This window comes from Trachypithecus francoisi, unplaced genomic scaffold, assembly GCF_009764315.1.
Source record: "Trachypithecus francoisi isolate TF-2019V2 unplaced genomic scaffold, Tfra_2.0 Contig01579, whole genome shotgun sequence".
Lineage (NCBI taxonomy): Eukaryota > Metazoa > Chordata > Mammalia > Primates > Cercopithecidae > Trachypithecus > Trachypithecus francoisi.
This window is the reverse complement of record NW_022681442.1, coordinates 11,834,960-11,848,591: the sequence shown is the minus strand read 5'-3', so window position 1 is coordinate 11,848,591 and position 13,632 is coordinate 11,834,960.

Here is a 13,632-nt window from a genome sequence, read left to right as displayed (position 1 = left end):
CTCAAAGGTTTTGTCTATTTTTTTAATTGGACCTAGGTGTAGAACTGGATTTAATTATAATCCAATTCATTAACCCATGCCTGGCCCACTGTCATGGTTTCCTGTTGATGCTGTAACAAATTACTGCAAATTTAGATACTTAAAACAACACGAATTTATTATCTTACAATTCTGGAAGTCAGAAGTCCAAAATCAGTTACACTGGACTAAAATCAAGGTGTTGGCAGGTCTGGTTCCTTGCCTTTTCCAGCTTCCAGAGGCTGCCTGCTTTCCTTGGCTCTTGGCCCCATCCTCCATCTTCAAGGAAAGAAGTATCTTCTCTCCTCTCTGTTTCTGTACTTACATCGTCTGTCTTGACTGTGATTCTCCTGCCACCCCTTTTCATTTACAAGAACCTTCTGTGATTACTTTGGGCCAAGATGATCTCATCTCAAGGTTCTCAATCACATCTGCAAAGGCTCTTTTAGCATAACATTCCCAAATTCTGGGAATTAGGACATAGAAATCTTTGGTGGACAATTATTCAGTTTGCCTCACCCACCTTTATTAATTTAGTTTAATTATAGCCACAAACCCACCACACTCAAAAGTTATAATGACATGAGTTTATATCTGTATCTATGCTATGCCTCCTACACACACTAACACACACCCCTGCCTTTGCTTGGGGTAACCAACTTTCTGAATCCTGTCTTTACTATTTCTTGGTTTCCTTCTACAAGGTTTTATTCCACATGTATATAGTCCTAAAAATCATTTGTATATACATGTATATTTGAGTTGTTTTTTAACTTAATAAAAAGAATATACCCACTACACACTAGAATGGTTAAAATGGGCATGTTTACTGGTAGTGAAATTATTATGGTTAAAATCCAAAGCACTAACACCACCAAGTGCTGATGAGTATGTAAAGCAACAGGAACTGTCATTCTTTGCAGGTTGGACTGCAAAATGTTATAGACCCTTAGGAGGACAGTCTGTCAGTTCCTTACAAAACTAAACATAATACCTAGGTACTTACCCACATGAGCTGAAAACAACCCGTCCACAAATGTTTACAGCAGCTTTGTTCATAATCATCCCAAACTGAAAACAACTAAAATGTCCTTGATATAAGTGAATGGATAAACTGTCGTACAAGGTGGTACATCCATGCAATGAAATATTGTTTAGTGATTTTTTAAAAAAGAGCTATTGATACGGTTTGACTCTGTACCCACACCCGATCTCATCTTGAATTGTTCTCCCATAATTCCCACATGCTGTGGGAGGGACCCGGGGGGAGATAATTTGAATCATGGGGGCGGTCCCCCCTTACTGTTCATGTGGTAATGAATAAGTCTCACGAGATCTGAGAGTTTCACCGGGGGTTTCCGCGTTTGCATCTTCCTCATGTTCTCTTGCTGCTGCCATGATTCTGAGGCTTTCCCAGCCATGTGGAACTCTAAGTGCGATTAAACCTCTTTTTCTTCCCAGTCTGGCATATGTCTTTATCAGCAGTGTGAAAACAGACTAATACAGCTATCAAGCTACACAAAGACATGGAGGAATGTTAAGTGTATATCGCAAGAGAAGCCAGTTGGAAAAGGCTGTATACTCTACAACATTAACTATATGACACTCTGGAAAAGGCAAAACTCAGTGGTTGCCAGGGGATCGGGGAAGGAGAAGGATGATTAGGTGAAGCACAGGGCATTTTTACTGGTAGTGAAATTATTCACTATGGTACTCTAACAGTGGATACATGACCGTATTCATTTGTCAAAACCCATAGAACTGTGCCACATAAAGTGAGTCCTAATGTAAACTATGGACTTCAGTTAATCATAATATATCAATAGTGGTTCCTCAGTTGTACATTTGTTGGAATTGATGAACCAATATTGATACATTATGATTAACTGAAGTCTATGTATCAATTATCAATTGATACACTTGTTAACACTAATATAAAACAGTAATAACGGGAAACCATGTTTGTCATGGGGGAGAGGGCACATGGGAACTCTGTACTTCATGCACAATTCTTCTATAAACCTAAAACTGCTCTAAAAAGTAAAGTCTATTACAAAGGAAAAAATTATGTCCTTGTAATCTTTTGAAACTGCTTTTCACTTAATGTACCATACATAAGATTCAGCCATATTTTATGGATATCATTCATTCATTTAGACTATTATATGATATTACAGTGTGTAAATACACTGCATTTGTCTGATTTCTCATTAATGGATATTTGGGTTGCTTCCAGGTTTTTACTACTGTGAATAATGCTGCTATGAACATTCTTTTTCTTTTTAACTTTTCTTTCTTTTTTTTATTTTATTATTTTTATTTTTGAGATGGAGTTTGCTCTGTCATCCAGGCTGGAGTGCAGTGGTACAATCTCGGTTCACTGCAACCTCCGCCTCCCGCGTTCAAGCTATTCTCCTGCCTCAGCCTCCTGAGTAGCTGGGATTACAGGCGCCCATCACCACACCCAGCTAATTTTTGTATTTTTAGTAGAGGCGAGGTTTCACCATGTTGGCCAGGGTCGTCTCGAACTCCTGACCTCAGGTGATCCACCCACCTCGGCCTCCCAAAGTGCTGGGATTACAGGCGTGAGCCACCGCGCCCAGCCAGCTATGAACATTCTTGTACGTGTCTCCTGTGATAGTTGTGGAAGAGCCTTTCACCCCTCAGCCATTAGACCACTAGGGAGTGCAAGAGCTTTTCTTTGATCTATTTGGATCTATACCTAAAAGTGAAATTGTCAGGTAACAGGGTATATGAACACTCAATTTTGATAGGTAACGTCAAACATTTTTCCCAAAGTGAATGCACAAATTTGTATTCCCATCGGCATCGTTTAGGAGGCTCTGTGAGCAGATCCACATTTTCTTCAATACTTAGTTTTGTAGTCTGACAATCGAAGTATTAGCTCAATGTGGTCTTAATTTTTACTTACTCAATAAAGTTGAACATCTCTTCATATTCTGTTAACCATATGTGTTTCCTCTTCTGAAACATGCCCGTTGATATCTTTTGCCTATTTTTCTATTAGGTTATATGTGCTTTTCTCGATTTTTAGGAATTTTTGATGCTAATTCTTTGTTACATATGTATATTACAAATATCTTCTCCTAGTTTGTAACTTGTCCCTCTCTTTTTAAAATGCTTTTGATGCCAGGCACGGTGGCTCACACCTGTAATCCCAGCACTTCGGGAGGCTGAGGCAGGTGGATCACCTGAGGTCAGGAGTTCAAGACCAGCCTGGCCAATATGGTGAAACCCCGTCTCTACAAAACTTAGCCAGGAGTGGTGGCATGTGCCTGTAATCCCAGCTACTTGGGTGGCTGAGGTGGGAGAATTGCTTGAACCTGGGAGGCAGAGGTTACAGTAAGCCAAGATCGCTCCACTGCACTCCAGCCTGGGTGACAGAGCAAGACTCCATCTCAAAATAAATAAAGAAAATAAAATAGTTTTGATGAACAAAAGCTTTTGATTTTAAAATGGTCAAGTTTCTTTATCTTGAGTGTATGTGTGTCTTTGTTTAAGAAATGTTTCCGGCCGGGCGCGGTGGCTCAAGCCTGTAATCCCAGCACTTTGGGAGGCCGAGACGGGCGGATCACGAGGTCAGGAGATCGAGACCATCCTGGCTAACACGGTGAAACCCTGTCTCTACTAAAATATACAAAAAACTAGCCGGGCGAGGTGGCGGGCGCCTGTAGTCCCAGCTACTCGGGAGGCTGAGGCAGGAGAATGGCGTAATCCCTGGAGGCGGAGCTTGCAGTGAGCCGAGATCCAGCCACTGCACTCCAGCCCGGGCTAGAGCGAGACTCCGTCTAAAAAAAAAAAAAAAAAGAAATGTTTCCCTACCTCAAGGTCTAAATTATACATTATAAAATATACTCATCCATAGAAACTAAGAGTTTTAAAACTTTGATATTTTCAGAGAGCCCAGGAGGATAAAAAATATATAAATAAAAAAATGCAACTTTGAGCTGGGTGTGGTGGCTCACACCTATAATCCCAGTACTTCGGGAGGCTGAGGTGGATGGATCACTTGAGATCGGGAGTTCAAGACCAGCCTGGCCAGCATGGCAAAACTCCATCTCTACTGCAAATATAAAAATTAGCCAGGCATGGTGGCACACACCTGTAGTCCCAGCTACCCAGGAGACTGAGGCACGAGAATCGCTTGAACCTGGGAGGTGGAGGTTGCAGTGAGCCCAGATCACACCACTGCCCTCCAGCCTGGGTGACAGAATGAGACCCTGTCTCAAAAAATAAAATAAAACTTTGATATTTTGAGTCATTAATCTACCTGGAGTTAAATTTTGCATATGTGTAGGGTAGGGGTCCAATTTTAAATTTTTCTATATGGATAAACATTGTTTTCAAGCTCTGTGGAACACCCTCTACTAAGTTGATCTAACATGCTCCCTGTGTTATTGTGCAATTTGAGTCCTTTAAGCAGAAGATCACAAGAAATTAGATGTGCAAGAGATGGACTGAAGGAAAATCTTGTAAAAAAAATGAAAGGAGGAGGGAAATGGAATAGTCAGGATGCCCGTAGTTCAGGTTGGACACCTGTGAAAAGAGAGAAGGCAGGAAGGAGGGCTGAATGGGAATTGTCTCAGACTTGGTGCGGCTTTGAGAAAGCGGTGGCTAGCCCAGTGGGGAGCCCAGAGCAAAGACTGCCCCCTAGAGGAGTCCCACGGATTCTAGCTCCAGTACCTCCACAATATCAGTCATTGGCTGAAAGCAGTTCTGGGAGAGCCTGCTCTGGGAGAGTAGTCACCTGAATACTGCCATGGACATGAAGACACAGCACTTGGAGGCCATCCACTAACTACACTCCTTGCAACAGGTTCTCTTGGAGGGAGGTCTGAGCAGCACAGCTTCATGGCCATGAGGGATACCAGAGATTCATCTATACTGAGTTTATTATTATTATGGACTCTGTTCTACTCCATTGGCCAACTTGTCTATGCCTGTGCCAATACCAAACTATAGCTTCATAATAAGTTCTCATCCTGGTAGGGTATGTCTTCTTCTTGCGCTTCTTTAGAAGTGTCCTGGCTATTCTTGGTCCGTCACTCTTCCATATATATTCAGGAGTTTTAAGCAGAGGAGTGACATCAGATCTGTATAGTAGCAGGATAGCTCAAGCATTAGTGTGGGGTATTATAGGAATGAAAGATAGCAGGCTGAGAGAACTTCTGGGAGATTATTTCAACTGTCCAAGTAAGAGAAAAGGAGGTATATATTGAGTGGATTTAGGCAGTATCAGTGAGAAGAGTCTGAATATTATGGATACAAGAGGACAGGGCAGAAGGATGAGAGAAAGGGGAAACTGAGATAACTCCCATGTTTGTTTGAGATGGAGTTTCACTCTGTTGCCCAGGCTGTATTATAGTAGTGTGATGTCAGCTCACTGCAGCCTCTGTCTCCCAGGTTCCAGCAATTCTCCTGCCTCAGCCTCCCTGGTAGCTGGGATTACAGGCACACGCCACCACACCTAGCTTTTTTTTTTTTTTTTTTTTTTTTTCCTATTTTTAGTAGAGATGGGGTTGCACCATATTGGCCAGGTTGGTCTCAAACTCCTGAACTCAAGTGATCTGCCTGCCTTGGCCTCCCAAAGTGTTGGGATTACAGGCGTGAGCCACTGCACCTGGCCAACACCCATGTTAATGGCTTGGCTGGCTGTCCAGACTGGGGCTTTTTTTTTTTTTTTTTGAGATGGTGTCTTGCTCTGTCACCCAAGCTAGAGTGCAGTGGTGCGATCTGGGCTCACTGCAAGCTCCACCTCCCAGATTCAAGTGGTTCTCTTGCCTGAGCCTCCTGAGTAGCTGGGATTCCAGGTGCGTGCCACCATGCCCGGCTAATATTTTTGTGTTTTTAGTTTCACCATGTTGGTCAGGCTGGTCTCGATCTCCTGACCTCTTGATCTGCCCACCTCGGCCTCCCGAAGTGCTGGGTTTAAAGGCGTGAGCCACCATGCCTGGCCCAGACTGGGGCCTTTTATTGAGTCAGGGAATATGGGAGAAGAAACAGGTTGTAGGGAAAGTTCATTTGGTTTTGTACTTGCTTGTGGCGCATGTATTTTAAGTTGTCTATTGTATAAATGGATATAGCAGTCTGGAGCTCACTCAGACTGGCTTTGGGAGTAATAAATCTGCAGGCGTAGTTTAATTTTAGTATTAGAGAAAGTATTCCCTGGGGAAGGCATGGACGAGGAGTGGACTGAGAACCCTGGAGGTGCCAACATGTAAGAAGTCAGAAGAGGAACTATCTAAAAACTTGATAAAAAACAACCAAAGGAGCCAGGCGTGGTGGCTCACGCCTGTAATCCCAGCACTTTGGGAGTCAGGTGGATCACTTGAGGTCAGGAGTTTGAGACCCGCTTGGCCAACATGGTGAAACCCCATCTCTACTAAAAATACAAAAATTAGCTGGACATGGTGGCACATGCCTGTAATCCCAGCTACTTGGGAGGCTCAGGCATGAGAATTCCTTGAACCCAGGAGGTGGAGGTTGCAGTGAGCCAACTGCACTCCAGCCTGGGCAACAGAGCCAGACTCCTTAAAAAAAAAAAAAAAGAAAAGAAAAAAGAAAGAAAGAAAGAAAAGAAACGACTAAGAGGAAAGAGCATCACACCCACCAGGATGACTACTACTAACCCAAAAGAGAAAATAGCAAGTGTTGGCATGGATGTGGAGAAACTAGAGTGCTTTGTGCACTGCTGGTGGGAATGTAAAATGGTCTAACAGCTGTGGAAAACGGTATGACAGTTCCTCAAAAAATTGAAAATATAATTTCCATATGATTCAGCAATTCCACCTCTTGAAATATACCCAAAAGAATTGAGAGCAGGGTCTCAAAGAGACATTTGTACCTCCTTTGCTATCTTCTGAGTGTCATCCCAAAATTCATATGTTAAAACCTAAACCAAGGTGATGGTATTAGAGGTGGGGACTTTGGGAGGTAATTAAGTCATGGAGGTGGAGCCTTCATGAATGGGATTAGTGCTTTTATTAAGAAGACCCCAAAGTCCAGCATAGTGGTTCACACCTATAATCCTAGCACTTTAGGAGGCTGAGGCGGGAGGATTGTTTGAGCCCAGAAGTTTGAGATCAGCCAGAGCAACATAGTGAAATCCCATCTCTATAGAAAATAAAAAATTAGGCCAGGTGTGGTGGCTCACACCTGTAATCCCAGCACTTTGGGAGGCTGAGGCGGGCAGATCACCTGAGGTTGGGAGTTTGAGACCAGCCTGACCAATATGGTGAAACCCCGTCTCTACTAAAAATACAAAAATTATCCAGGCATGGTGGTAGGTGCCTGTAATCCCAGTTACTCAAGAGGCAGGAGAATCGCTTGAACCCAGGAGGTGGAAGTTGCAGTGAGCCTAGATCCTGTCACTGCACTCCAGCCTGGGCAATAGAGCGAGATTCCATCTCAAAAAAAAAAAAAAATTAGCTAAGCATGGTGGTGAATGCCTGTAGTCCCAGCTACTCAGAAGGTTGAGACGAGAGGATTGCTTGGGCCCAGGAGATCGAGGCTGCAGTGAGCCATGATTGTGTCACTGCACTCAAACCATCCACAAACCAGAAAACAGCTTTCACCAGAACCCAATCATTCTGGTGCTTTAATCTTGAACATCCAGTCTCCAGAACTGTGAGAAATAAATTTCTATTGTTTAGAAGCTATCCAGGCTGGGCACAGTGGCTTATGCCTATAATCCTAGCACTTTGGGAGATCAGTGCAGAAGGATCACTTGAAACCAAGAGTTAGAGACTAGCCTGAGCAACATAGCAAGACCCGCCCCCCCATCTGGCCCTGCATCTGTACAAAAAGAAGAAAAAAACAACAGTTATCCAGGCATGGTGGTGCACACCTGTAGTCCTAGCTACATAAGAGGCTCACTTGAGCCCAGGAATTTGAGGCTGCGATGACCTATCATTGCTCCACCTCACTGTAGCCTAGGCAACAGAACAAGACTCTCGTCTCTAAAAACAAAACAAAAAATAAAAGCATCCATTTGTTCAGAGGGCAGAAAAATAAAATAGAAGCTATTGCATTTAGTGTATTTTGTTACAGCAGCCTGAATAGACTAAGACAACTTATGTGCACAGCAGCATTATTCACAATAACTGAAAGGTGGAAGCAATGCAGGCATCCATCAATGGATGAATGGATAAACAAATGCTGATATTTGCCTGTGGTAGAATAGTATTCAGCCATTAAAGGGAAGGAAACTCTGATGCTTGCCACAACATGGAGGAACTCTGAGGACGTTATGCTAAGTGGTACAATCACAAAAGGACAAGTATTATATGATTCCACTTGTATGAGGTACCTAGACTAGTCAAGTTCCTAGTAACAGAAAGTAGAATGGTGGTTGCCAGGGATTGGAGGAAAGAGGACTGGGGAGTATGATACTTCAGTTTAGGAAGATGAAACGAGTTTGGAAGATGGATGGTGATGGTGGTTGCACAGCAATGCCAATGTGCTTAAGCCACTGAACTATATGCTTAAAAGGGAGTAAAATGGTAAATTTTGTGTTATATGTTTTTTACCACTAATTTTTTTTTTTTTTTTTTTTTTTATTGAGACAGAGTCACCCAGGCTGGATGCTGTAGTGGGATCTCAACTCACTGCAACCTCTGCCTCCCGGGTTCAAGTGATTCTCTTGCCTCAGCCTCCCGAGCAGCTGGGACTACAGGCATGTGCCACCATGCCTGGCTAATTTTTCTGTATTTTTAGTAGAAAGGGAGTGTCACTGTGTTAGCCAGAAGGGTCTTGATCTCCTGACCTCGTAATCCTCCCGCCTCAGCCTCCCAAAGTGCTGGGATTACAGGCGTGAGCCACCGCGCCCGATACCACTACTTTTTAAAAGGCTGTGATGGAGATTTGTTCAAGAAGATTGAATTTTAAAAATACCTAATTTATTTGATCTTACTGAAAGGAAAGCAAACAACTGAGGGATAATTTGGGGATATCTTAATAATAAGTACCTAGAAAACCAAGTGAACAGAAAATAAGAAATTTACTTTTTTTTTTTTTTTGAGGCGGAGTCTTGCTCTGTCGCCCAGGCTGGAGTGCAGTGGCGCGATCTCGGCTCACTACAAGCTCCGCCTCCTGGGTTCACGCCATTCTCCTGCCTCAGCCTCCCGAGTAGCTGGGAGTACAGGCCCCCACCACCACGCCCTGCTAATTTTTTTGTATTTTTTTTTTTTAGTAGAGACGGGGTTTCACCATGTTAGCCAGGATGGTCTCGATCTCCTGACCTCGTCATCTGCCCGCCTCGGCCTCCCAAAGTGCTGGGATTACAGGCGTGAGCCACCGTGCCCGGCCTTTTTTTTTTTTTTTTTTTTTTTTTGAGACGGAGTCTCGCTCCATCGCCCAGGCCAGAATGCAGTGGTGGGACCTCACTCACTGCAAGCTCCACCTCCCAGGTTCACGCCATTCTCCTGCCTCAGCCTCCTGAGTGGCTGAGACTACAGGCGCCTGCCACCACGCCCGGCTAATTTTTTGTATTTTTTTTTAGTAGAGATGCGGTTTCACCGTGTTGACCGGGATGGTCTCGATCTCCTGACCTTGTGATCCGCTGGCCTCGGCCTCCCAAAGTGCTGCGATTACAGGCATGAGCCACCGCGCCCGGCCGAAATTTACTAACTCTTTAAGATGAAAGTTATATAGGAAAGGAAAAGTAATTGTGTTGCATTATTTGGCTCAGCTGTGGATAGCATTTACCGGGTCATAATAACATACACATGAGGCCAGGGCAGGCCAGTCCCTTGAGATCAGGAGTTTAAGGCCAGCCTGGCCAACATGGCAAAAACTCGTCTCTACTAAAAATACTAAAATTAGCCATGCATGGTGGTGGGCGCCTGTAATCCCAGCTACTCGGGAGACTGAGGCACGAGAATCTCTTGAACTCGAGAGGTGGAGGTTGAAGTGAGCCAAGATCATGCCACTGCACTCCATCCTGGGCGGCAGAATGAGACTCTGTCTCAAAAACAAAAACCAAAAGAAACACACATGGGCTATTGAGCTAATCAAAATTGTAATGTGGGACACACTGGAGGATGGGTGGACAGGGAGTGTGAGTTCGTGTGGTAGATGAGGAATAAGAGAGAGATAAATTCTTATATTTTATGATGGGAAGTCAATAATACCTAAGGTTGAGAAATCAAGTTGTGGCAATTATTCAAAGATAGGAAGGTGTACACTAAAAATCCAGTTAAGAGTTGAGAGTAGTAGCCAGGCAGCATAGCTCAAGCCTATAATCCCAGCACTTTGGGAGGTCAAGGCTGGAGTATTACTTGAGCCCAAGAGTTCAAGACCAGCCTGAGCAACATAGTGAGACCTGTTCTCTACAGATAATAATGAAAAAAAGAATTAGCTGGGCACAATGGCATGTGCCTGTAGTCCCAGCTACTCAGGAGGTTGAGGTGGGAGGATCATTTGAGCCCAAGAGTTTGAGGCTGCAGGGAGCCATGATCATGCCACTGCGCTCCAGCCTGAGCAACATAGTTAGAACCCCGTCTCAAAAAAAAAAAAAAAAGAAAAGAAAAAAAGAAAAGAAAAATAGTTGAGAGTAGATAACCCTAGGGAACAGGAAACAGGAAATGGAAGAGGTTCCAGGAAAAGAATTTCTGGTTCTCCTAACAAAGCCCTATAGATCTACTTGATTCTTTAAACTAGGTACATAGACTTGATAAAATTAAAAGTAATCTAAAAAAAGGAGAAGTGTCAACATGGCTGCATTGGTGGGAAAACTAACTCCTCCTGTCATACCGTGCTTCATGCTGGCCCCCCTTTCAAAAACTCATGCAACTAAAACACAAATGGCGAAAGGCGGGTCTAAATTTGAAATAAGACAAGTGAGCGTCACAGATATGTCAGAAACACAGCCTATAGCAATCTCGGCTTCTGCTGTCAGAGGCTGTAGTATTCAAGTCATTTTGAATGGTTTAGAAAAATCACAAGTTTCTGATCTACATGACAAGCAGAATCCCCACATCTGTGGTCTGTGATGATTGGGGACTGGAAATCTGCTAAATCCTTAGAAGGTCTTAATGAGCTCCTTCCTATGGTCCTTCAACTGCTCCCTGATTTCAGTCTGTTAGACCAGGAACCTAACAGCATCATCAGTCAAAAAACTCTCGGCCGGGCACGTTGGCTCACGCCTGTAATCCCAGCACTTTGGGAGGCCAAGGCAGGAGGATCGCGAGGTCAGGAGATCGAGACCATCCTGGCTAATATGGTGAACCCCCGTCTCTACTAAAAATGCAAAAAATTAGCCGGGCGTGGCGGCGGGCACCTGTAGTCCCAGCTACTTGGGAGTCTGAGGCAGGAGAATGGCGTGAATCCGGGAGGTGCAGCTTGCAGTTAGCCAAGAGTGGCCACTGCGCTCCAGCCTGGGCGACTGAGCAAAACTCCGTCTCAAAAAAAAAAAAAAAATCTCACTGGGCTGGCACAGTGGCTCACGCTTGTAATCTCATAACTTTATAATCTCAGCACTTCGAGAGGCTGAGGCGGGTGGATCACCCAAGGTCAGGAGTTTAGGACCAGCCTGGCCAACATGGCGAAACCCCATCTCTACTACAAATACAAAAATTAACTGGGCATGGTGGTGCACACATGTAATCCTAGCCACTTGGGAGGTTGAGAAGGGGAGAATCACTTGAACCTGGGAAGCAGAGGTTGCAGTGAGCCAAGATCGTGCCACTGCACCCCAGCCCGGGTGACAGAGCAAAACTCTGTCTCAAAAAGAAAAAAAAAAAAAAGAAACTCTCACTGGCTACCTTGGTTTCTCACCTCCTTATCCTTTACCACAAATCCCTAACCTTAGTTTTTAGGGTTTCTTGTTGTTGTTGTTGTTGTTCACTCCTTTGCACTGGCTGTCAAGAACTGCCAGAGAAAAATTGGGTAACCTTGCCAACTGGCACCATTACAAACCTAAGAGTTTCTGATCTCACCTGGACCCTTCAGCTTAAGAAATACTGTTCAGTGTTTCCTTAGTCAGTCAGTCTCCTCCTCTGTCACATATATAATGGCATCACAGGATTGTTGTAAAAATTCAGTGGAATGATATGCTTGGTCCAGGGTCTGATACAGGGACAGAGAGGATATCAGTATTACATACAAATTGTTCTCCAGTCTTTATCTCTCCATTTCTTTTGTTATTATTATTATTATTATTATTATTATTTTGAGACAGAGTCTCCCTGTGTCACCCAGGCTGGAGTGCAGTGGCACCATCTCAGCTCACTGCAAGCTCCACCTCCCGGGTTCACACCGTTCTCCTGCCTCAGCCACCGGAGTAGCTGGGACTACAGGCACCCACCACCACGCCCAGCTAATTTTTTTTTGTATTTTTAGCAGAGACAGGGTTTCACCGTGTTAGCCAGGATGGTCTCGATCTCCTGACCTTGTGATCTGCCTGCCTCAGCCTCCCAAAGTGCTGCGATTACAGGTGTGAGCCACCGCGCCTGGTCTATCTCTCCATTTCTTGAGCTCCATACTTGAATTTTGAATTGTCCCCCTGGGCTGTTTAGCCCCCTCAAAATTCTGCCCAGGCATTCCCTAGATTGATGAATGAGACATCATTATCACAAACTAGAAATACCAGCCGTCTCCACCATCTGCCTTCTTCCCTACATTCATTTCATCACAAAGTCCTGCCCATGTCCCCTCTCATTTGTCATATAAATCTGTCCACTCTCCATCTTTACTTTTACTACCTTGGTCTACTGGTCTATCATTTTCACTGATTATTGGAATGCCTTTCTTTCCTGGTTCTTCACGCCATTATTCTTTTTTTTTTTTTTCCTGTGACATGGGGTCTTACTCTGTTGCCCAGGCTGAAGTGCAGTGGCGCAATCTTGGCTCACTGCAACCTCCATTTCCTGAGCTTGAGTGTTTCTCCTGCTTCAGCCTCCCGAGTAACTGAGACTACAGGTGCGTGTCACCAAACCTGGCTAATTTTTGTATGTTTAGTAGAGATGGGGGTTCCACCATGTTGGCCAGGCTGGTCTCGAACTCCTGACCTCAAGTGTTCCTCCTACCTCTGCCTTCCAAAGTGCTGGGATTACAGGCATGAGCCACCACGCTTGGTCATGCCATTAGTCTCTTCCCATTCCAAAATAGAATCCATATTGCCACTAGTCTGTCTCTCCTTTTCCCTTAAAAAAAAAAAAAATGGACTGCAGGTGCACAAAATTGGTTTTATCACAATCCTTGGATTGCAACATACTGTCATCATTAGTCCATGTGTGGCCCTTCTTTAATTTCATTCGTGTTTTAATGAAAAACAAAAAACTGTTCCATGAAGGCGACTGTATATTCAAAGTGACCCCCAAACACAGACGGAGCAGAGATACAAAGAACAAGGCAGACAAATCCAGTTTGTTGGTAAAAGGTGATTTGTTTGGGTAACTTATGGATGGAACTCTGGTGGTTTTTCTGTTTGTTTTTTCCTGAGACAGAGTCTTGCTCTGTCACCCAGGATGGAGTGCAGTGGCACAATCTCGGCTCACTGCAATCTCCGCCTCCTGAGTTCACGCCATTCTCCTGCCTCAGCCTTCTGAGTAGCTGGGACTACAGGTGTAAGCCACCACACCCAGCTAATTTTTG